We start from the raw sequence: 25856 nt of genomic DNA, 5'->3' as shown, positions 1-25856 counted from the left end.
TACTAGAGGAAGGCTGAGAATGTTTGCTTTGTTGGTTCATGATTTCAGTTTGGGACTTTCAGGAGATTCAACTGTTACTCTCATAAGTAGCCTCCTTGCACCCTGAAGAAGACCTCCAGGTTGCAATGTTGATTATGCCTGCAACTTTTCCATTAAAGGGATACGCCACCCTTATGTGAAATTTAGTCACTCACCGTGTTCCCCAGTTATAAAAGGGAGAAAAAGCGCTTTTAAATCAGTCCAGGCATCGTCCTAATCCGACGGAGCAGCGTTATCCATTATTATTATTGCCTACATTGCCCTTTGTTCTTAACACTGGTGCACTTTGAAAGTAATTTCCCCCTGGGCTCAATAAAGTGAAAATGATTCTGCATCTGATGATGTAGTGTTGCCAACTAGCCAGTAGTTCTCAAGAATTACTTATTGTGACCTGTACGTTCACATTCAGTACAAATGCCAATGTAATTAACACAAAGGGATTCCCTAGGGCAGATACAGACTTGTGACTATATTCCAGTAAAGCAGCACCTGAAAACCCCCAACTTCCATCAACACACCGGTGTGACTGGTTTTCAGGTGCTGCTTGGTGTCTTTACGCCTGGCAGTGATGCTTCGTCCGTGCTGTCCCTTTAAAATCAGAGCTACTTTCTTTCTTTACTCTCCAACGCAGTCCACAAAAAGGTTAGGGATATATGGAGCCATGGCCTTCTATGATAAATGAAGAATTCGCTCCCAACATCCCGCTTAGTCCTCCTGCTGCACATGCTTGTGTCAATTCATTTTTGGTTTGTCATTTGCAAGCTAGACATTTTAACCTTTAACTTTTCAGTCACATTTGAATGGTCATGTAACAAGATCCGGTCTTTACTGAGCGTCTCTTCACAGAGAGGAAACATGGACGAACTGAACAGTAGTACGTGGGCAAAGTAATATCCTTGACTACATGCAGGCAAAGAAAGTTTTTAAATAATAGGTTTAAAATCTTTTCAGATATTGTCTGCGGTGTAGTGGCAGATGGGCTTTTTGTAGTTTGACAATTCACGTCTCGCAGATTATCGATCAAATCCCTCCATTTCCTCATCAGTCGTCCTCCTCCTTCCAACTTTCCATTCTGCAACCACGTTTGTGAGTTTGACCACAAGCGCCAACATCTGTCCATCTTAGCGGTAATCATTCTGTAATTACTCCGATATTTTTCAGAGATGCTGTTTGCGTAGGCGCGAGCGTGTGCTGTCATGTGCCTGAGTACACATTTTTGTCATACTCAGGCTCCTTCGTTCACTCTTCTTCGGTTTAGTTTCACGCCACCAGCACCATTTTACATCCCTGCCAGCACGTTATGGGGTTAATTAAAAAGGGGATGCCAGATGGCGCAAGTGACCAGAATCCATTGGCTCTGGTGTAAACAGGTGGTTGTTGGCATGTTAATAGTCCCCAGATGAAATCACCCACTTTTGCCCTGAAAACAAACATTTGTTAGAGATGCTAGTTTGAAGAAAAAACTCACATTAACAATAATGTTTTCAACTCAAGTTTCAAAGAAATCAAGTGAATTGGTGGGAAGAAACAAAAAGAAAGCATGTGAACAGTGTCTGCGTAGAATGTAAATGTGACTATTAAATGCACAAATGGTGTTAATCAAGTTGAAAGCTCTTATTGATCATTGATTTCATCTGGGGAGGCCACGTTGATTTGCTGCCAGGATGTGAACAGATGAATGGACAATATTCTGTTTGTTTTAAAGGTGTAGAATAAACCAGGAAGTCCCAACAAAACCTCAACAAAAGCAGAGAAAGAGAAAATAGTATATTAGCTGTTGGTTTTATTTACTATGAACCAAACAGAATGTAAATAAACTATGATTTTAGTAGCTTAGAAACCTCATCACTTTGTCATTAAAGTGTCTTTAAACCAGATAATGTGATTGTTATCCAGTGTGGCTAACTAGAATCCACATCTCTTCATGCCTCTTTTATTCCCGTAGATGTTATTTAGATCAGCGGCCTTCAACGTTTTTCAGTAGGGACCCGCTTCCTACTATATGTGTTCAATATTATACTCGGCCTAGTGCTATTTATACATTATTATTATCATTTTTGCATTCAATATTAAACCATTCCAATAATACATGGAAAACGCTAACTGTTAGTGGCTTAATGGTTAATGGCCTAAACCGCACACTGAGACACTTGGATTGTAGATTATTTTCTGTCATTCTTACTACCTCATTCTTATTCCATTTTTAACATTATTTTATTTGACTCTTATTCTTATGTCTATGTCTGGTTCATATATGTTCTTTGTTATCTTGGGAAGCTTTGACAAAACAACCCTTGGTCTCAGTACTTGGCTGATGGGAGCTAGCTGCACTGTTAGCTTCTCTTCTGCTAATAGTGCTGCATGCATCTGGGATTTCATCCGGGGACTGAAAGGATCTCGGCCAATTGTGGGGGAATCTGACTGAGTCAGCATGTAATATGTGGCCTTGTGATTGGCTCAGTGGTGATAGGGGCAGGGCCAGGAGGCATAGATTGACAGGTCTAATGTGGCACTCTGTGTAAAACGGTGGCTGTTGAGACAACTCCTGTATCACTGAATGAGTGACGTGCTGATTGAAAGATAACCTCAGTTTATCCATTTACTGAAATGCATTGGATTAATGTTGATGTGCATTTAAACTAATTTAAATATGGGGAAAAAAAACAAAAAAAAAACATAAAAAATGTCTAATCAACCAAAGATTTAGCGAACCCTGCAATTCCCCCACAGACCCCCTAGGGGTCGTGGACCCTCTGTTGAAGACACGTACTACCCACCAAGACAATGTTGCTGTCCAGGCACCCACTCCAGTCATTCCACACCACAAAAACAGTTCAGTTCAAACCTCCCTCCCCCAGACCCCAAAACTGATCAAGTATCTGTTGGATGACCCAATGACTCCTCTACCAATCTCCAGACACGATGGGCCACCGTCAGAAGGCCAGCGTCCATATTTCATCTATCCTCTGTGCATCCTCCTCTTCATTAATAATTTGTTCAGTGTATCTCCCTTTCTTTTTCTTCTCATGTTTCCCATCTCTACTTGTTTTCTTTGTTCTCCCATCGCTCCTCGCTCTTCTCTCACCCCCCCCCCCCCCCCCTCCCCCCCCCCAATCTTGCACGAAGTTGTGGATATTCTGTAGAGTCACAGGGTCTCCGGCTAAGCTCCCCCTAAACCCTGGGAACAAGAGATAAGGAGGTTAAGGAGGAAGATCCCTCCTTAGGGTCTTTTCTCTCATGCTCGCTCAATCTCAAACCCTATGATCTCCCTCATTGCTCAGGTCCTGAGTTGCCCCATCTTTTTTTCTCTCCTACCACATTTTCCTGCAGTGCGCAGAGTATCTCTTGAACGTTTTCTTCTAGTTTGACTTCCTGTTCCTTCGTATCTGTTTATAAGTGATGTCTCCTTTTCTGTCTCTGCCTCCTTCCCCATGTCAATCTGTCTTGTCTTGTCTTTTCTGCGTTGCTTTCTGTTCATGTCCCCCCTCACAATCTTTCCCTCTGATCATATCAGTGCTCATGCGCTGTAAGTTGTGTAATGGTTCAAAAGCGCAACAGTAGCTGTTACTTCTCTCCCGATGGCCATGTCTGTCTTGCCAAGGATGTTGCAGCGGAAAAAAGACTCGGTGAGGGGAGGGGGAGCCAAGACTGGGAAGAGATGAGGGAGGGGGGGAAAAAATAAAGATGAAAAGACAAAGGGACAGAAAGACAAAGCTTTGAGAGACAAAAAAAAGAAAGCGGAAATACAGAAGTGAGAGCAAAAGGAATGTGAAATCCTCTCTTGTGACAATGTTGTTTGAGCATCGCAGCACGACTCGCGCTCAAATGACAGTTGCCTTTCTATCTGAATGTTACTGAATAAATCATAAAACGCGGTCTTTAATGAAGGACTATCTGGAGTTCAGCGTGACGCAATAACAACGCTGCATTTGATTTGACATATTTTGCGAGAACAAAGCCAGACTTCTACCTTCCCTGCTTTCCAGTAGCAGAGATGTAAACAGCATTCATGATTTGGTGTGTGATTCAAGAGTCGTGTATGGTTTAAGTTTCTTTGTGAGGCAAAGAAAACAAAAGAAAAGGCATCTTGTCATTCGTTTTTGTGAGCTAATCATATATTTTCTTGTGGTTTGATCCAACTCTGTGTGTTCACAAGCCTTTAAATATTGTTTTTATCAAATTAGACCAAGTAGAAAAAGATCTAAACTTTTGGTCTCATGTATCATGTCTCTGTCCACGGATCCTGGAATATGAATTAAGCACAGGAAATTCAAATTAAGTCGACATAATCTGTTTGGAGTTCCTGTATCTGTGCCCCAGCAGTTGGAATCTAATATGCCCGCTGCCTCTTTTTCTTTGGACTTGGGCTTTAAAACAACGCTCCGAAGTTTGACATTGGGAGGTTTAACGATGGCTGGGAAGTTGGCAAAGCTGCACTGTTCTTTCCCAAAGCCTCGCGGCTGTGAGGTGAGTGTCAAAGACAGAATAGTTCATTAGTAAGAGAGTCTGTGGCTACACATGACCGGCTGGATTATGGTGAAAGACTGGAGGGATGTAAAAGCTGGCAGGATGTAGCGGAAAAAAGTCCGTAGTCAAGTATGATGGCCAAAACAACGAAAATAAGACCGAGCAGAAAAGAATCTAGTATCTTCTCACATCTACATGTTAGACAAACGCATGGTGACAGTATTATTATTATTATTATTTTTTTATGCATAATCAGGTGTTCGCAAAATTTTCTACTGGTGTGAGAGAGGAATTAATGCAGTAGACCGACTATTTTCCCGTGATGATGAGTAAATAGTTTTTGCAGGTTTGCATGGACGCGTGTTAGCACTGCCTGCTAATGTGGAAATCCAGTGACATTTAGAGCTCGGAGATAAAAAAAAAAATAAAAAATTAAATGTTATCAAGATGAAAAGAAGAAACTGGGACAATTACGATTTCATTTATTTTGACGTATTTATTTGTATTTAAACATTTAAACTGCTACATCTGTAATGTCAATAGACCAGCTACCGTAATAACTGTAGTCTGTGCACAGTCTTTTTTCTCATTCGTTAAGCTAAAATTGGAGACACTTTTGAGGACAACTATATCCTGGGGGCACCTTTTTTGTGGTACAAATGTTCTCGTTCTGTCGCTTAATTTTTCGGACCTTTCCACCTTCACCATGAGTGTCTAGAGGCGATACATTGAAAATGGTCCGGTGTCCCGTGGTGCAGAGTTACGAACGCTGTGTAATCAAATATTAAAAAATACATATCATATATCAACAGAAACAAATACCGGTATACCACCTGGCCCTAGTGTGTCACTATATCCACTGGGGAGGAGGTCTGGGTGGATGGACTGCCCAATAAAACCAACCAAAAACACAGTTTTCGCCTAAACCTGAGCCTTGATCCCAATGGAGATCGAGCAGCAACGTTCTGGGGCTGAAACATGAATGTGAAAGTATCAAAACCAGCCATTCCTCAAATACTTTCAACTTTAATTTATGCAGAAAAACAAGATGGTGGCCACCATACCCACCACACTGAGCTTTAAAATCACACTTCAGTTAAACCTATCGGTCCTAAGGGTTTGCCATCTTTATGAGCATGAGCCTAAAGGTTGTTTTTTATGACAAATATCTAAAAACAAAGTTATAAGTTAATGTTTAAACGTAAGTAAACAAATAGAATTGGTATTTTTTAATCATGATCCAAGTTTTAATATTGTATTAAAGTATTATTTTATAAATTTACGTTATACAACGAAATCACGTGACTAATATTTTTTGTAATTATTCAATTTTGTGCTTCCACAGAAGTCACAGACCACAGGAATCAGACAAAAAGCATAAGCTACAGTAGACAACATACAAGACCTATGTCTCTGCCCCGTGAAGCGAGACAGACGGGGAGACAGATGGACACGTACAGACAGAATGCCAAAAGAATGAGAGAAACCCACAGAGGGAAGAGAAATAAAGACAGGGGAGTAAAAAGAAGATGAGATCGATGCTTTATCAGTGTTCCCAGACCCTAAAATCCCTTTTGGCTCGACATCAAGACAATTGCGGTTCCTTGTGGGATTTCTTTTTTTTCCCAAGCCCTCTAACGATTGATTTTATACTTCAATTAAATAAATAATTAGTTTTGTTGTTTTAATTGTCGACTTATTTCCACACGCCCTCTCTGACTCTGCGCTCAGAGACAGTTTTTCTTTTGCGCAGGGAGAAAAACATAAGCCAGGAGTGAGAGTAATGAGAGCAAACAAAGATTTTCATAGTGCTTCAGCAGTTCAGTCACTCCCGTTGTGTCGGAAATCTCAGAGGCATATGTCAAAGGATAAAAATGAGCTTGAAAAGGCAATTCTCTGTGTGTGGGTGGACTTCTTTAGGGGTGAGAGAAAAGCAGATCATTTGATAACGTTGACCTTTTAAACATGAGCAACGGTATTAATGTCGTGCAGCAAATCTTTGCGTTGAACACTAAATGTTCTGGAAATAAATCTTGAATGTAAAGGCAACTAATGGTGCTGTATATCACCTGCAAGTGCACTGAATTTGTCCTTGTGCTGTGTATGGCGACTCATTCGTCCTTAATCCTCCCTGAGCCATTTTGATTTGTTATTTGAAATCTCAAGACCCGCCCCCCCTCATCCTAACTTTGGCCATTTGTCTTATTTTCAGTCTTCAGTGACACTCGAGATGGTTTAAAAGTCTCAAAAGCATTGTCATGACTGGCAAACTGGGCCTGAAGTGGCTGAAGCCCTTGAGGAAAATCCAAAATAAGGCGAGTTTGTGCAGTCGATTGGAATTGAAATCGCCGCCCTGTACCTTCCTCTTTCACATCCCACCGCCCTGATAACCTTAACCTTTAGTCTGAGGAGACTTATTGGAGGCGTGAGATTGAGAAGCTCTTCGAAGAGCACACGGTTTCATTTCCTTCACCTATTGAGTTACATGTTAATAATTTCCTCATCACAAATTTCATTTGTGTGCAGATGACATCGTACTGTGTGCAAATTTCAGGCGTGACTGAGCGTGCGCCACATGGATCTGTAGCAGGTTTGATTTGCTACAAATAAACCATTAATTTAAAATCTGTTCATTTTCGTATTACATGTACAGAGTGACTTGATGTGAATTGACTTCCTTTACATCTTTTGCACCTACAAGTATTTTTTAAATCAATTAAACAAATAGATGACAGCAGTTAGAACGCAGTGCACAACTGTGACAATAATGTATGTAAAGGATGGACTTAACTCGGACTCTGTTTATGCAACTGTGTGAGTGAATTGTAACCGCTGCAGATGTTCTAAGAAATTATGCTTATGTTTGCTCACATCCTGTGCATCTCCTGGGGGCTAAGCCTCCCCTGTCCTTAAAACATAGTGACGCCCCTGCTGGGTATGCATGCTAGGTTATTATTACTAGCATATACTTCATAATCTCTCTTAATAAAGATAAATAAGAACACAGATGGTTGAGGACAAACTTAATCACATTAGCTTCTCATATATCAATAATTAACACTGAATCACACTCGCGTTCTCATATTTAACACTTAGATTTTCACTTAGCTTTATTCATTTTTTAGTTGGTTAACAGCTACAAGGACAGGATTTAAGAGGCTCTGATTACCAGATCAGATCTTAATGCAAGGTCTGAACAGGCCCTCAGACATTTCCTTTAAAGCACTTTTCAACTTTTCGCATTAAACACTACATAAAACATGCAGCTACGTGTGTGTCATACGAGGATAAGTGGAGGGCGAGCTAACGGCTGCTCTGCGCACACTTGCATAAACTGGGACGAAACCACTGGATGTATTTCCTACGACTGACTCTCTCTCCCTCTCTGACACAGTGCACCCCCCGGGCATAGCTCACAAGTACAAAACAATAAGGATTAGACGAGGCCTTTAAAAGCTGAGAAGTTTTATGGTGCTTGAACACGAGACCTTTCATTCCGACAGCAGACCGGCGATCCTGCGGGTGATGTTACCACCCAAGCTTTTATAGCCAATAAGCTGAGGGACTCCCATCTCCTTCAAAGACCCAGACAACCAAAGGTGCGCCTCCACTCTTTTTTCCTCCTCGTCTCCCTGGTGTTTATCTCTTCCCCCGCATTCATCTTCACATCCCTCTCAAGGCCCTTTCCCTCCGCCCACTCCTCTCCACGCACCTCTACTCTTTTCTGTCTTTCCCACTCTCTCTCTCTCCCTCCCGTCTCTCGCTTCTCGTGACCGGACGTTAAAAGCCCACCTCTCTCCTCCCACGCAGACCGTCCTCAGAGCCCACTCACGCACAGAGCAGGACTTTCTTTCAAGTCTCCTTTTTAAGGAACCGGAGTTCTTCATTAATATGAATGCGCGCCTCATTATGCCACATTCAAGGCGCGCACTTAAAGTTGTCTGCCTGCCACTCAAAACATGAGAAAACGGTGCTGCGCGTAGAACAAAGGGGAACGATCTCAAGCATGTTGGCACCAGATGCGGAAATGAGAAAGATGGGCAAAATAATATGGTTTGAAAGACATGAAAGTGAAAACAAAACAAAGGAGGAAGGGTATTTTTCTCTTAAGCAAGTGCAATCTGCCGGGCGCGTGATTCCCTCCACTTGTTTGTGGAGTGGAACCATCGAGGCAACCCCCCGGGTTCTCTATTGAGACTCCAGTAGTGCTTTAAAGAAAACAAGCTCAGGTGTGTTGAAAACTAATTTAATTCTCTCTCAGTGTTAGAAGTCTTATTTTGCTCTCATGAACATCGCTAATTTCAATATTGAATATTTAATTTAAATAGTAAAGGGGGATATTTTTTGCAGTGTTGGCCCCAGTTCGTTTTTGGATTCGTAAAAGCGTGCACATCATGTGCTGTACAAAAGTACATGTAGCAAAGTGCATGTTATCGTGGCACCAAAAACAATCTGAATCCTTTTATTTTGATGACAGAGTCATAAAGAATGTTAACAATGCTTCATTAGATATTTCCAGCTATTTGTAAAAGCATGATAAAGTGTAATTTACACCACCCCTGTTAATGTTTGTCAGCAGGGAAATTCGCACCTTTTATGATTCTTGAGCTAAAGAAACATGATTAAGTGGCGCTAGTGTTCCAGGTATATACATAGGTGGCACCATACTGCGTACCCTCTGTCATGTTTCCATGACGCCCATGTTTCCCATTGGGCCACTTCACAAAGCGGCTGCCAATGGCAACTGTCAGTCATCATGATGTCACATCCGTTTTTTTGTAGTTTAACCAACTAAAACTAAACTAAACAGAAAAAGAAGGTGTACAACTGTAATAGTGTTTTCATTTGGCCTAAGCCCCATACACTAAAACCGAGGGGGTGGAGCTTATGAGCTATACTGCAGCCAATCACCAGTTTTTACAGACACCAACACACTGCCCACAAGTGTTGCGATTGCACGATGGCATCCAGTCCTTTGAAGCCTAATAATTGCTCATCGATCAAAGCCGTCCAGACTCAAAGGGAATTCCCAAACACTCAAAATGAGTCACCTTTTTATGTGGGATTGCATTGTTTCTTTCTGTTCTCGTGCGATCAGGGTAATTATTTATTCATCTTCACTCTTGCTCTGTGTTTTTTATTAAATGTCATATAATGCTGCCATTCCTCAGTGCGAGATAGAAAGATCAATCACTGCGGAGGATGACAGACATATTGCTCAGTGTTAACTCATTGTATTTTATACACTAGGACAGGCCCGTATGACAAAAACTTAAAGCCAGAAGGAGTTTATTCCAGTGTTTTGTTTTGTTTTCTGTTCAGAGTTCGAATATTTTTTTTTACTTCTTCGCAAATTTGAAACAAAACATGATTCAAAAATAGTTTTCTTTATTACATCTATATACCATAAATGTTTTTTATCAATAACGGCAACAAAAAAGCAGCGTTTGCAGGGATGTCAGTTACTTTTTTTTAAAGTTTATAATAAGATAAAGCAACATCAGCTATAACTGGAGACAGAAGCTGTTAAGTCCAGTGAACATTCAGATAAACGGCGGCTTGTCTCGCTGGTCCAGAGATCTATTGCTGCATAGTAAAAGAACTGCCTTCCCCAGCTTCACCACAGAATAAAAAAGGCAGATATTTGTGACTCCATGGCTCCTGTTTAGGATAAATTCTTTTTAAGATCATTTCAAACTCAGGCACTGGATAATTTAGTTTCAGACAGACTTCATAAAGCATTGTGGTCTGTTCCAAGCCAAACCTTGAGGAAACACGACTTTTTTTTTTGTGGTATTGTTTTGCTGTCTCTTGTTGGTTGTGTCTGCCATTACTTAAGCTTGTTGTTGACCGTCTAAGCTCAGACACGCACAAGGAAACGTCAACGTTATTGCTGCAGAATTTATTGCTGCACTCACCTTTTCACGTGTTCAGATACAAAACTGTGACTTCACCAGTTTAATTCAACATGTCTCCCAGCTCTTCTGTATGCTGTAGGCTGCTTGTCCCTAGGGTCAGAATACAACCTTTAAGAGAAAATACAGAAAAATACTCAAGTACTTCTCATTGGTATGTACAGTAGGTGAATCTTGTCCACCAATCTGTCACATCCAAGAACCAATAAAGACACCATTACTGCCGAAATAAAACATTACTACATCGTAGTGCAACACGCCAACCGAAGCATTGATTCCCAATATTTTGGTGCAGCTGGTTTTACTAATCACAACCTCTAAAATGTGTGGTTCTGCATCCGTAAAGCCCCGCTCATATGACGTTAAACTCCAATGACTTGCGGGTTCGCATCCAAGTCCACTCAGAGGACTCCTCTTAAAGCCACCAAGGTCAGTGACGAACTTTTTTAATTACCTTCACTTACCACACTATGAATTCTTGACAGTAATTCAGATTTTCATAAATATTCAGCATCCTGAAAGGGTAAAACGTACGCTCTTAAACTTCAAGAAATTCGCAATGCAAAGAAAATGTGCCAAAAATGTGCTCCGGTCGGAAGCACTCTGCATCGTTAATTATAAGTTGAGGAATGATCAGACCATTGGCTCTAATTTGTCTTCCTCGTTTTGAGGTAATGAGCCTCTTTCTTTTTCTTGCTCAATTCACTAGACAACACACGCACACACACATACTGTACGCGCACACACAAACGCTCACTCACACCATTAAGTTAATTAACTAATACATCTTTTTAGGGCCTTGCCTGTATCTATCACGGTGGATATAAAGTTACTTGCAGCAGCATGTAACTTCCAACAACAAAAGACTTTTCACCAAACTTATCTTGTTTCTGAGACGAGCGGAGGAAATGTGAAGGCGGAAAGGGACTGGATCTATCTGCCATGGATTATTATGTCGCTACTGGCAGTTTTACATCACAACCGGCTTATTGTAGTGGACTGAGAGAGCTCAACACAATGCAGAGGTACAAATGGTACATGTGTGTGAATGAGATAGAGAGAGACTTGAGGGTGGAGTGTGAGGAAGGAGTGCTGGCTGAGAAGATGAGCCAGCCAAATACAAACTATGACTTGGGGGAAAAGTTAGAGAAAAAGGAAAGAAAGAAGGATTGGACAAAGAGGCACAGGATGAGAAAAACTTGTTCACAAAATCCCCATGTTCCCATCCTCCCTTCTTTGTGTAAATGGTGCAGGCACAAATTAGTCAGTCAGAATAATTTAAGATCCAATGTTTTGTTGAGACAATGATCCCACCCATCCTCTAATAAACCCCGTCACAGTTTGTAAACAGTGTGATTTTTTGAGGGGCGAGGCTTAAGTGGAGGCAAAACAGGATAGCCTGTTACCATATATAAACCGGCAAGAATGAGTGCTATTTTAAAAAGTTGACTCTGACTAATGGGACTACGTTTACCAACCCCTACACTCTCATTCACTGGACAAAGTCTGGTCTGTCTTTATCAAGTGAAGCCTCTCCAACAAAGATATTACAAACATAGAGGCCGGAGGCAGGTAACGTAGCAAATGCAACTTCTGCTTGGACACCCCTGAAACATACAACTAACGTTGCATTAGCTAGCATTTAGCATTAGCAGCAACATGTAACAAGAATCTCACAGTGAATGATTAACTTAACGTAATTTGTGAAATCGTCCCTCACTCACTGGATGACAGGGCTGCCCATCATGCAATGGGCAGACATTTACACGTAACATAACCCAGCATGTATAAGAAAGAAAACATGATTTGCAATAGAAGAATTTGAATGATGACTTTTGTCCATATGGACATAGACGAGTTGTCTTTATCTACAAAGATATTACCAGAAGTAAGCTGAACCACTGTGGAGGGTAACGTAGCAAAGCAACTTAAGCTTGGACACCTATGAAACACGTTGTGTTAGCTAGCAGTTAGCATTAGCATTAACATGTAACAAGAATCCGCCAAATAATGATTAACTTAACGTAATTTCAGTCAGAATTTAGTCTAACTCATAACGTTATCCAGGCTGAAACTGATGATGCATTATATATTAATCTTATCTGATATGAAGTGCGCACGTTTTTTCTTTTAATTGCCAAAGCCAAACCAAAGTTGTCTACGACTGGCAGTGGCTGGTATGTGATAAAAGGTCATGTTAATGTTTTTGATTTTTCGTTTTTTGCCCCCAAAAACACAGCAAAACAACATTTTCACGGTTGAAAGTGACAGTGTTCGCCTCAAGCTTCCCTCTGTTTTGCCTCCAGTTAACAACGTGACATCACAGTGACATAGGCCGTGAAGGAGTATATACAGGGAGCTGTTCGGATTGTATTGCTTTGTAACGTTGCCATTGGCGATTCAGAGCATTTAGTAGATTCTACTAGCAGTAGGTTCTGCTCAATTGAACAGAAACCTAACACAAAACATTATTAAAGCTTAATCAATGGCCTAATTTGTCACATGGACACACACCAAAGCTAAACACAAACAATAATTAACATAAACTTAAAATATGTGTTAGGTGAGTAAAGAAAAGACGCATCCTCTAACGCTGAGCAATGATTGTTCAATGATTTATCTACTGAACCTGCAACTGATAGTCTGCATTGTAGATCGGAAAATAAATGTAATAAATTCACAGCTTGATTTCTGTCCATCAGCGAGGAAACTTTTAAAATATTAAGAAGGATATTTGCACTTCCACTTCCAGAAGCGGGGGAATGGTGAGGGATGTAAACTGTTCGCCTATGTTTCAGTTCAAAGAGAGAGACGAGCTTCTCTGAACTTTGAAGAAATCTTTTGAAGGAATTGATTGACACTGAGAATAGCTGTTTTACATACATGCATTACCAGAGCTGGGGATTAACAGGACACATGTACGTGTATGGAATACAAATTATGAGTGACTGTATTCTACTCTTGATTTAAAATTAATGTAAGAGAGTAGCTGAAAACGACTTCAGATATAACCTCAGCTTGTTGTTTGATGTTTGATGAGTGATTGACACATCCATAAACTTTAAAAAATGTAATTCTATGTGGAAGTATTATTGTGGAAGTTATATTTTAGAATATGTATTCTGTGAGATACTGCTGTTATTATTTCTCTTCCTGATTCCAGGAACATCACATTGCCTTCAAAAAGCAAACGTACACGCTTTGGCACACACTCTTTTATTGGGAAAATAAGTCTGAAGTCTTCAGCATTTTCTGTGAATTATAACTAAATAATGTAACGGTTTCTGGAAATGCACTGAGCACCAATGACACCAATGGAAACATTTCTTTACAGTTCTCTCATGACCCATCTTTCACGGACTTTCCTTTAAGTTACTAAAGTGCTGCTTTGCTGTTGGAGACCAGTATTTATTGACACTAAAATTAACTATAAAACACAATCCTTTCACAGGTTCTTTTCAGTTGTGTTGCAATAAAACAAGGCTGTAAAATAAAGATTTTCTTCAGTGAAACATTGGACGACAGTGGGGTCACCAATAGTGCCAGTTGGTTGGAGGATTTCTGCTGGATTAAAAGAGTAGGTGTTTGTTGGCTATGGAGACTGAGCTGTGTGGTAAAGTCTTTTCTGTTATGATGATTATGTTCTGATTATGAGTGAGCCAACAGGTATTAAGGATCTTTTTCCAGAAATCCATAATCCATCCAAATCTTTAATGGGACCTTGATTTGAAAACCAATAAATTTTAACACTAAGTACAAATTTGAGGGCACATAATAATTTAATTTCAATTTTAAGGTGTTATTTAAAACAAATTCTCATATTTTTCCAGCTAAGTAAAAGTTTAGTAGTATGAGACATTCCCCTTAATTTACACATTAATTTGTTGCATTAATGTGCAGAAAGGCTGGGTTTTCTTTTCTCATTGGTCATTTCCTCTGTGGTTGGCCATAAAGTGAACACTTAACAGCAGCTTCTGCCTTTCAGACTCACGACCTTGAAAGCTAATGTGTTTTTCATCAACAGATCTCGATAACTACTTTGTGTGAAGGTGTTGCTCATGGGAAACGCAACACGATGGAAACTTGAAGTACGTGGGTTGAAAGCTCCTCTCAAAAGAGTTTGCTGACAAAATGGGGTATAGCAGACAGCTCTCCAGGTTATGTGGACTGTAAGGGCAGCAGGAAAGAAATTGCCTTAACTTTTATAGTTGGAGAAACAAACATGTATAGGTCCCAACCACATATTGTATATAAACATGTACTATACGGCCTAGGGGTGGGAAATAATACCGATATGGCAATATATTGCAACACGTTTTCTTCCAATACAATATTGATTTTGAATGTCGATTTTAAAAGAAAACGACCGCCATCACCACTTTTTCTGTGCAAGTGCAATAAACTGGATAATAATAATTTGGATTAATATTGTTTCAATTTCAATTCACTTTGTCCAATGAATTATCACTGTCATTTGATACACATATATACAATTTGTATTTTAAGTTGCATTTAAAATTTCTCAATCGAGAATCAATTCTCAAGAATCGTGATAAGTATCGTAGCATGAAGTCCTTGCCAATACCCACCCCTAATGGGGCCCCACTTCCTTGCATTGCCTAAATTGATGCTATTTTCCCAGGGTGTACGGGCGGCACCATCTAGTGATTTTGGAGTCGAGACTGGAGTCACATTATCGATGACTCTGTAACCTCTAGGGTTACATGCTTGCTGAGAGCACCACGGCCATGGACATAGCAGGGGGCAACTTGGGACCCCTCAGTCCCATCCTTGTTTGGCCCAAGTCCCATCCACTAACATGGAGGAGGTGGAGCTTATGACCTATACTGCAGCCACTCACCAGGGGGAGCTCTACTTGCTTTAGCTTCACTTTATAGGAACTTTTTCGTCGTCCAACTTTATCCAGTCTATGGTCCCAACATCAAGTACTCATTTTAGTACTTTATAACAGACATTTCTTTTAGATTAATTGATAGAAAAATACAGAACAGTTATTTTACTGCATCATACATACATTCTAAGGAATTTTTAAGATGTAAAATTAATTTGATTGTCTTTATAGAAAATGACTAGGAGCCAGATTCCCACAACCAGACAGTGGCAAAGCAGCTTTGTCTTCTATCTTTATGCATCTTTGTATGCACTTTACTAAAAGGTGAACGCATCTTTTCAGTTTCACTCACTTTATTTTCTCTTTTGGTGTAAAACGCCAATGGAACCTCCATGAGACTGCAATGATCCCACTCTCAGATAAGCTAGCACAGGGGTCAAACTCTTTAAGTCCGCGCACTTTAAAGGCGATTTTTGTAAAACCAGACATTGTGTGTGTGTGTGTGTGTGTGGTGGGGGAAAGGAGTTGCACCAGATGCCTGATGACCTTTATTACTGCCGCCCTGGCTCAGGATTTAAAAGTTGATTTAATGGAGAGAATGAAAGACCGAAAACAGGTATTACAAGCAGCGCGAGCAAAACCCTTTCGTACACCCACAAATGAATGGGTCTTGTAAAAACTTATGATCCACTGTGATACCCATTCAGCGAAGGTCAGCCTGCAGTAGATATGATGGGATTAAATTCAGTAGCTTATCTTGCCAGGAAAATGTAATTCAAAAGTAAACTCTTACACGGTACACAATAGCCTTCCATTTGGCGTGGGTGAGCTTCACTGCAGCGGGCGGCAGATGATGTCCTTTAAATACACTTTATATTACGGAGCCCTTCCACACTAGCAGAGATTCAATCCAGAGAGCTCTAGGATATGAAATTAGGATGTAATATGATTAGGGAAGGATGTAATACAAAATGATTTAATTTGATGGAGTGAGCTCAAGCCAAAGGGAGAAGATGAGATGGAAAGGTCTCTCCTCGTATTTGGGCTTTTCTACGCCTTGATGAGATCAGGTTTTTCTATTAACGCTGTAGTGATGACAGCTTTACAATGCGGTCTGTTGGCGTTCAAGCTCGACCAAAGGCAGGAGATAAGAGGTTCAGTCGGCTACCTACTGCTCCGTCCCTGCCCAGATTTCTCTCTTTCTGCCTTGTCAATGATTTGAATGTGGATTTGCAGGCAAGAGATAAGAGGACGGGCCAGTACGCTCTCGCATTGCCCCATCCTCTCTCCACATTCTTAGGTTTATATATTTTCTCACAATCTTACAACCATCACCTTCAGCCAGCATCCTGCTGCTATATCCTCTGCTCTAAGACTTTCGTGCTCCCTCGTCCCGGGTTCGGATTCTTGACTGTGCTCAAAGACAGGAAATAACAGGACAGGCTCGGTTCTTGCTGCTAGATCCCAGATCATTCACTTCAATGGCTTTCTCCCCTCTTTTGCTTCTCTATACAAAATTGGCTTAGAAGGTGAAGATAAGATGGTTGTGGCGTCTCATTACCCTTGGGGTCCTCACCCAAACATGTGCTTAAGAAAAGTTTGACAGAGGCAATTTAAAACATGCATTGTAGATAAAAAGGTTCAGTCTTGAACTTGGAAATTGTCATGCGAGCTGCGGAGCTGTCACACAGTTTTGATCACAGAAGGGTTTGTTATTTGAGTTGTTATAGGGATGGATCTTTCCATAGAGTAGCTGTTTTGATTTCAACAAGGCCACTTTTGGGACTAAGAGATCGCTTATACCCTAGTACTAGTAGTCATGGGACTAGTACTTAGGGATCTCTAGTCATTTGTGCTAATTGCTTAATCTTAATCCCACACAAATTAGCCATGTCTCTAAATTGAAAAATTAAAAAAATTTAAAAATATACTGCAAATTGGCATCACTGTGAAGGGTTTTGTTTGATTTGTGGCTTTTTTTCTGCCTCTTTTCACTCACACGCTGCAAAGACTGTGTTATAAATCAAAGTTTGGACGAGATGTCGCTACATAGCATCCAGATCCACTGTCAGAAAAAAAGGGCTCAAAACCATCAGAAGAATGAAAATAATGGAGGAGCGTGAGTGTGGCAATCCAAATGCGCAGAGGTATAAAAGGTATAATATTATCTTTGACATGTCATGGAGTGAAAACAGAAAGCAGAAAAGCAGATACACAACCAACGATAATGCCACAGTGTATCTGAACAGAACTAAAACAGTGTTTGTTTTTTTTTTATCAGGTGTGAATGAGTCTCATGAAACACAGGTGTAGGAGGATAATTTCTAAATCGCATGACATCCCCAGGTAATCCTTTTCCTGTGTGAATTGTACTCTAAATTTGGAAATGGTTTTGAACGGTATGACTTAAGATCAGATGACAAAACTGAATAAATTAGCACTGGGTTTGAATATTTTTTCATGCTTTTATGAATATTATTACACTGCTCCCACAAAATTTATCACATTTAAGCAATCACTGTGTTACTATCCACACTTGTGTTTTAGCATTAAGGCGCCCTCCTGTAGTCGTGGTACTGTAGCAGGAAGTGAGGTTACATGTTTGTGTACAGTAAGGGTTGATTGACTTGACAATGAAATCTATATTTTGGACCTGAATAAATATTGTAGCGTGAAGTGTGTCAAACAATATATATTACGATGGCTTTTCTTCAACACCGTAAATACTGTCAGTCCTACACTTCTAATATGCGATCCTTGCTCGGCAAAAAAGAAAGAAAAAAAAAGAAAAACATGGCCTACAACCACAGCAAAATGCCAACTAATAGAAAACAACAGTACTGAACATTAACACATGCTTATAATTACTGTGCAGATATGTAAAGACTTGCTGCTTAAAGCGTCTCAATACTGGTCGGCCCCCAGTATATATATAACTGCAAGATATCTTAAGGAGTATGTCAAGGGTGGATAGACGGGTCAACAAAACATTGGAGGCCTCATTTCTCATTTCAATACTTTGATTATCCCATAACCTTAACCAGCGCCATGCCAAATTTTACAAAGTAAAAGTAAGTAAGTAACCCTTTAACCTCTTGAGACCTGAGCTTTTATTTGCTATGCATTTTTAATTTTTCCAAGGTATTTGGGACCAGTAGGACCTAAGACATAATTTAACTAAGCATCATCTTTCAACAGGAAGTCATAGTTTTTGTAAATATATGTCCTCATATGTAGACACTGCGATTATTTCATTATTTATATTATAATAAAGTCACCAATATGTGCCAAGGTGTATTTTTAATTTTAATACTTGAACAAGGCTTAGCTAAACCAGAATTGCGAACTGCTGAAGTCCCAACGTCCTCAAACGAGTACTTGCTAGTTAGTGAGGTTGTACCTTGTTGCTGTTGATAAAATTAGTTTAATTTGCAGGTCATATCAAACTAGAAAAGTTAATAAGGATAAATGAATGAGTTTTAGAATTTGATGCGGTTTTGTTCCCCGTCCATTTTTGTCCTGTGATCGTTTGCAGAATGAATCCGATGAAATGCCCACTATCATGTTCGACTAACAAGTGCAACGGGTTTAAATGAAGCAGAATAAGCTACAATAAACCTTAAAACATGTAAACATGCACATGTTGAAGAAGTATAAAACAGATTAGTTTTTCCTTTTGCATAGTTTGTATCTGTAGAGACGGCCTTGTACTGTGCATACGTGTGTCCATGCACGAGTCCTTATATAAGCTTTTTTATTATTTGTGGTTTATTGGTTCAAGCCAGAAGCACATATACATTGGTATGCCCTTTGGTGCAGAACGAGTCACTGGCCAATGGTGTACTTAGTTTTCCAACAAGGTCAAGGTGTACCTATGCAGCCTTACAATTTTCCACAATGACAATGTTTGCGTAACACTGTCAATTCAGGGTCTACTCTTTGAAATAATCACTTCCCTATGACCTACAAAAATTGGATCCAGGGCTGAGTGATGAACAAGTATATACAGCGAGAACAGTCCTGTACCACAGGCTACTCCATGGAAGACATGCTAAGATAGGAAACTTAGAAATCAAGAACTATTGGGGAAAAATGTCACTATACATAAACAACTTCTGATATAATGGGGTGCAATACAGGTTTAATGAAACTTGGATGATTTACTGCTTAAAAGACGTTCAGTGGAAAAGGAATTTGTATTCAGTCGGACAGGCTTCAAACCAGCAACCGCAAAATAAACCGAACGTATATTAACATGAAAAGTGATCGAATTCTTCCCCAAATGTGACTATAACTTTGCATATTGTGTGGAGTGCCCCCCACATTCCTCTGCTCGAGTTCTGATCCAGTGCCTCTATTTATCTATTACTCCAGAATTGATTAATGATGACAGTGATAGATGATTCTGTCGAAAACAACCCAGACCTCTCTGGGAGCAAGACATGAATTAAATGATAAATCATCTTTGATGTGTAAATATATTCAACAGTAGCTGTAAACAGTTTTCACACCAAAGGTACAGATAGAAGAATATTGCTTAAGTGTTTTTTTTTTTTTTTTTTTTTGTGCAGTTTTAATCTATACAAACCAGACACAGAAATAATCTTAATCCAATATTGGCTTTTGAATATGTATGCATGCCGCTGAACTGACAGGGATGGTTTTTCCTGCAAAGGAGGATCACACTATGTGGCCAGTTGTAGGTAGGCAGGTGGGCGGTATCTGGCCAAGGTAACAAACAGCCACACTCCACTGCTGCAGCGCTGCCAGCAATCACTAATCAGCTTCTGCCTGCATAAACAGGCGTTCTCCGGACCAGAGAGGAAGGGGCTGATGTCCCCCCCGTGGTTTTCTGAATTGCTCCGGTGCCTTGAGTGGCCTCTAGTGCTGCCACTGCTGGAATTCAGGAGCTCTGGCTTGTGCTGGGAAAATCTGCTGTTGTTGCGAGTAGACAAACCCCGAGGAGCGAGTCATGATAGCGTGACCAGGATGAGAGATGTGGATCAATGGGCTTCGCTCTCTTACTTGAACTGCGTCTCGTTGCCTTTTTTGGTTCTACTTGACCTGAGAACCGGTCAGATGTACTGAGTCCTAGCAGGAATGCCTGCTCTTCTCCATCACTTGTTTAAGTAAAGAGGCGGCTGTGCTGTATTCGCACATGTAGGCGTGGATCCTAAAGCGAGAATATATACCTACTGAGGGGCTGCGCTGTACATTTCTTCTTCTAAACCGTAAATCAGTAGATTGTGAAAATGGTGAGTTATTGCCCTGTTTTTGGCTGTACCAACTGGGCAAAAAACTTTTGTAATTTTATAGACTGTCAGTTATTACAAATCAGGAAGAACAATGCCAAAATCAGATTAAAAGAGGTGCTTCTCCTCAGGAAATTGAAATATTGATAGCAGCAACTCTTGACTAATTTTGTGGTGTAATGGTAATAATATGCTTCATATCAAGCTACCACATGTGGCATTGTTGACTTATACCCTGATTCTGATCACATTTCATAGTCTATTCCAGGTAAAACGTCTGACCTTTATCAAAAGGCTGACCCAGATTGGGTGAAATCTGCTGGAATGACAGGTCAGCAAAGATCACCTACAAAAAAAAGTAGCTTTATAGCGACTTGATAACTTGACATGATAAGATGTTATTATCATTACACTAGAAAATTAGTTAAGAGTCACTGCTAGGTTCGCCTCGCTTAGTGCCTCCAATATGGATTGATGATGCACTGATGACATGAAAACCCTCTATTAGCGCTTTTTGCTGCTGTATCCTTGTTTTATCTAATAAGACAATGTTACCTTATGTAAGCTACAGCTATGTCTGTGTGTATTTTTGCATTTTACACAATAGTGTAGTAATGGGGATGGGGTTAAGAGTATGATACATTCTCATTTTAGACACTGGGAGCTGTTTTAAAGAGGCACCCTCAAGACAAAATGTCAACACTGAGCTACTTCAACAGCTTTAAACTAGTATAAGAAATCGGACCCCGTGCAGCTGTATTGTGGAGGAAAGCGGTCTTAAGTGTGGCCGTGGTAAATAATTTCACCCAGTGGAGGCCAGTAATGTGCCCTATTCTGTCGAAACTGCCAAAAATCCTTAAAGGAAGACAAGAAAGCGTACCCCCCAAATGAGCAGGAATTGATAAAGAAACGGGTCTTTTGAACTGAAAGTTTGTCTTCTAATCCCCTGCCAGGTGCTTCTCTCAACAAGAACTAAGTTATCTGCATTTACTGTCGATGTGAACGCAGTCACCACTGGATCAAGCACACGGCCGAGAGCAGAGAGCTCTGTGCTCAGCAGAGAGATTTCTCGGCAGGTGAAATGTAGATAAGAGGAATAAAAACTTGAAAAACACCTTCCAGCTACATTTAAAACATTTTTTAAAAAAAATCTGCACTTAATTTATGAAGTGATAAATCGCAATAGAGTGAAATAGTTTCATGTACTGACAGGCGTAGTAATTATTGATTAACATAGTTACATAATTAAGGAATGGAGAAACGTATTTTTTGTTCTTCTTACTATTTAGTGCAATGAGTAACTCTAGCAAAGTAATGAGAGTTGATGTGACCAGTGTTTTAACAAGCAGCTGCATATTCACACGTCCAGTAAAACAATTTGCTGAACAATAGTAATGGTTTTAGATCTACACTGGGATCTCAGACTACATCTAGTTTTAATTAAAATCAACTTTTAATCGCTTTCTTTAACCATAATGCAAAACCTAAGCATGGAATATTAACATTGGAATAGATATAGCTAACCCTAACTAACAAAAACTAATGTTATAAATAGTAACCCCATCACTAACGTCGTATATATTTCACCCAATATCATAAAACAATGAAAAATACTTCCCATTAAAATAAAATACTACAATATATCTCCCCAGACCCTTATAAAAAGTCTGTAGAAACTGTATAAAAAGAGAATTTTTTAGGAACAGCTCAACAAAAATAAATGTAATTCGGTCCACCGGTTCCTGGAACACATGAGACTTGTCCAATGAAGGCTCAACTTTTTGAGAGGATAAAATGATGAGCTGACTATAAAAATGGTTTTGACCAAATGAATTTACTTGGAAATTACCACTAACTGATATTTACTTGCTTAGCTAGCACTAACTAGAATAAATATGCGTAGGTAGCGATTGCTAAGGTAAAATTAGCTTTAATTATGTTTTATTCACACGTTCGTATGCCAGATAATCCAAGCTGTTGCCGTAAAAATCATATTAAATCAGACCATCGTAATAAGTTGCATGTACCTGAATAAAAGAACAGGAACTGGAGCCTAAACTCTCCTACCTTCGATGACATCAGCGAGCAGCCTGAAGGAACACAAGGGACCACCCAAATCAGACGGCAGCGACACAATGAAAATTACATGACAGCGATCACTTGGGTGAAAATTGTGTTCTAGGGTTAAGATGAAATACACAAAAGCAGCATCTGAACTAAAAACAAACATAGATTCAAACTCTTGGTTAATCTCACAAATCCTGAATGACCATTTCACATTGGAACCAGGACTTACTTCAGCCTGAAAGTTGTATTTTTATTTGAAAATCTGCAATAACTTTTCTGCGTAATCACAGTGATGGCAGACAGACAGATGGATGAGCCACGTTTCGGAGAACCAGTATTCATGTTGCTTCAGATAATTATTGACCGTGTACATATATTTATTTGCAATTCAGTCCACTTGTTCAGGGACAACACACGTGGTCTATTGTGAACGCGGTGTTACAAGGGATGGACTTACAGCATTTGTGTGATTTGTGATGAGAGATCTGGAAGCAGCAAATAATGTGTTTAATAAGCATCCTGAAATCTGTGCGTCACAATAGCTCGACTTTGAGGGTCAGGAGAGGAGTTAGAGAAGAAAGATAATGATATGGAGGATACATTAAAGAGGTATTTGTTTATTGGTTTTGGTCAGTTTGCCCATTGAATGCATCACGACCACTTGAACATGCAGTGTTGACTTTGGCTGCAGGCTAGCCCAAACTTCAAGGCAGCCTTTTTTAGACCCCTTTTTTCCATTTGGTCAACTTGTTCACAGCTTTGGGCTTTTCACAGCTCAGTTTTATGACTCTTTCAGGCTGTAAATCTCAGCAAAATGCTATCCCTTGAGAATTTGCCCATTTGAAATTACAGAGTAGGTGGACAAAAAGTGACAAAATCTATAAATGGCAAGAAAGAGCAAAACTGGGCAAGAGACAGAATAATTATGTATTAATTAACTTGTGCATTGTAAGAGATGTTAAATACAGTCAGTACCTGCAGAATTGCTGGTTCTGCATCTTTTATTTGGACAGTTGGGTAAGAAGAGTGATGGTACTCGTATGTATGAGCGTAAACTGGGATGTTATTAGCCTAGGTTAGCATCACGGAAAGTATCCCAAATAGGCGACAATAGATGATATCAGAGTAGGTTACATATAGAAAACTATATGCTGTTGTTTTTAGTTTTCTTTGGATGTCATCATTGTCTGCAAATTTTCTTTTCCAGAATCAAAAAGAACAAGCTACATTAATTCATTTTTAGTGTTAGATTTTATGGAAGAGGATTATGGCCAATAAAATGAAAAGTTTGTTAGAGCAAATTCTTTTTTTGAGTTTTGACTTTGAGAGAAAAAAGTCTGAATTCTGAGAAAAAAAGTCAGAAATCTGTGAGAAAAAAGTCTGAATCCTCTTCGGTAAAATCTGGCACAGCACATTTAGAGATTAAAGATACAATGACAGCCACTTCCAACATATCTAACAGAGGCTATACTGATATACTGACAGGTTAGCTGGGCTCCAACGGTTCCATTTAGCATTAAATATCTGAGCAGGTTTATGGTTAACTCTGCAGCAGCGTTTAATGTCAATGATTGATTAGGAAAACCAGATAGTCCAAAAATCTCTTCTTGTCAACTTTGCTCTTTTAATTCACATTCATGCATTAGAAGTAAACACTAACAATTTTGCCATTTCACAATAGCAGTTTAGGACATTTGCATAGTAAGTCATTCAGTAGGCGTTAGGCTGTGGCAACGTTTAGAAGAATTGATAACATAACATTGTTTTTAGGAATTCTAGCATTCCTAACTAAATTTAAAAAGGCATTTAATAATGAATTCTTCATACTGCACATTAATGTAATAGTACTGTGGACGGCAGCCTCTGTAGAAACTCGTCCAGATACTGGTGAGAGCCAGCGAGCGCAAAACACAGACAGAATAAAAGAAAGTGCTGTGAAAGACATAAAATGACAGATCGGATAAGGAAAGCAGCTCTTCTACCCAGGCTTCTCCGGTATGACTCACTGTCAGCCTGCGTCTGCCCACCGCTAATGGAAAATCCTGTTTGATGAAGCGCCAGTGCCTCACTAATCCAAGCCCTTTGGCAACGGAGGTCAGTGGAATCAAACTGGTACAAAAAACGGGAAACAAAAGCAGCTTTTCATTTCTTTCAGTCACCTCGCGTTCAATTTGACCCCCTGCTTTAGCTGATATCCTGGAAAGAAAGCCCTTCATTAAATTTTTTAGAATATTGCTAATTCAAAGCTCTGCTTAAAAAAAAATAAATAAATCTTATGGTGGCAAGAAGAGCAGGGCTGGTGATTAAGTCTTAAAAGGACAGTTTGGATTTTTGATGCTGTTTTTTTTTTTTTTTTAAGAAAAAATAATTGCATTTAAAGACATAATTGTGCAGCCAAAGCCATGGGGCTAAACAAGCAGCTTTGGGACCATGAGGTCACCGGTTCGATTCCAGCTATGCCCATGACTGAGGTGCTTAGGTAAGCAAACATCAGAGCCTCCAAATGCTCCTCCAGTGCCTTGCATGACAACATGTTCCTTGTTTGTCCGTACAAAGGACACGATAAACGGCCATCTTGGTTTGGAAGCTCATGCTAATTCCTACAGTGGCACATGGCTGCTTTCAGATGGTGCATTGGTAGAATTACACTTGTTTCCAAATGGCAGGTGTCAGTGGTTGGATATTCTCTATCTCAGATTGTACATCAGTCACATCAACAATGGCCTTTAATTTAATTTAAGACTTAAAAATTGTTAAAAACACAAGGACAAATATGCGGCCTGTGGAGGAGGAGGCCATGATATCAATTAGATAAACGTACCAAATAATTATGCCAGCATGCACACAGTTACAAACTTAGTGTTAACTCAAGCATGTTGCAGTAAATGTGCATGAACGTCCACCTGAGTCTGAAGAGCAACATCATTAGAAGAGCTGTAGTCTGAAACTGGAGGTGAAGAATTTACGCTCATAGCTCAGCGCTGCTATCATCATCATCATCATCATCATCAGTGGACAACTAAGTGTCTGACCGTCACGTACTTTTGTGTCTCTTTGAATATCCTCTACATGGGAATCAATAATTTAGTTCAAGTGATTTAAAATTCTAAAATTATATCACTGGCACTAGTTGCATACTAATGCAGCGCCTGCTAATGAAAATTTGTCCTAATGAAACAGAAGCCACATACCATCCAGGAGCAGCATTTCTATGGATCTGATCTCTGCATATCTCCCATGACCTGGGGTAGTTTTCCTGACGCT

This window comes from Mugil cephalus, chromosome 5 (assembly GCF_022458985.1).
Source record: "Mugil cephalus isolate CIBA_MC_2020 chromosome 5, CIBA_Mcephalus_1.1, whole genome shotgun sequence".
Classification (NCBI taxonomy): domain Eukaryota; kingdom Metazoa; phylum Chordata; class Actinopteri; order Mugiliformes; family Mugilidae; genus Mugil; species Mugil cephalus.
This window is presented reverse-complemented; position numbering follows the sequence as displayed.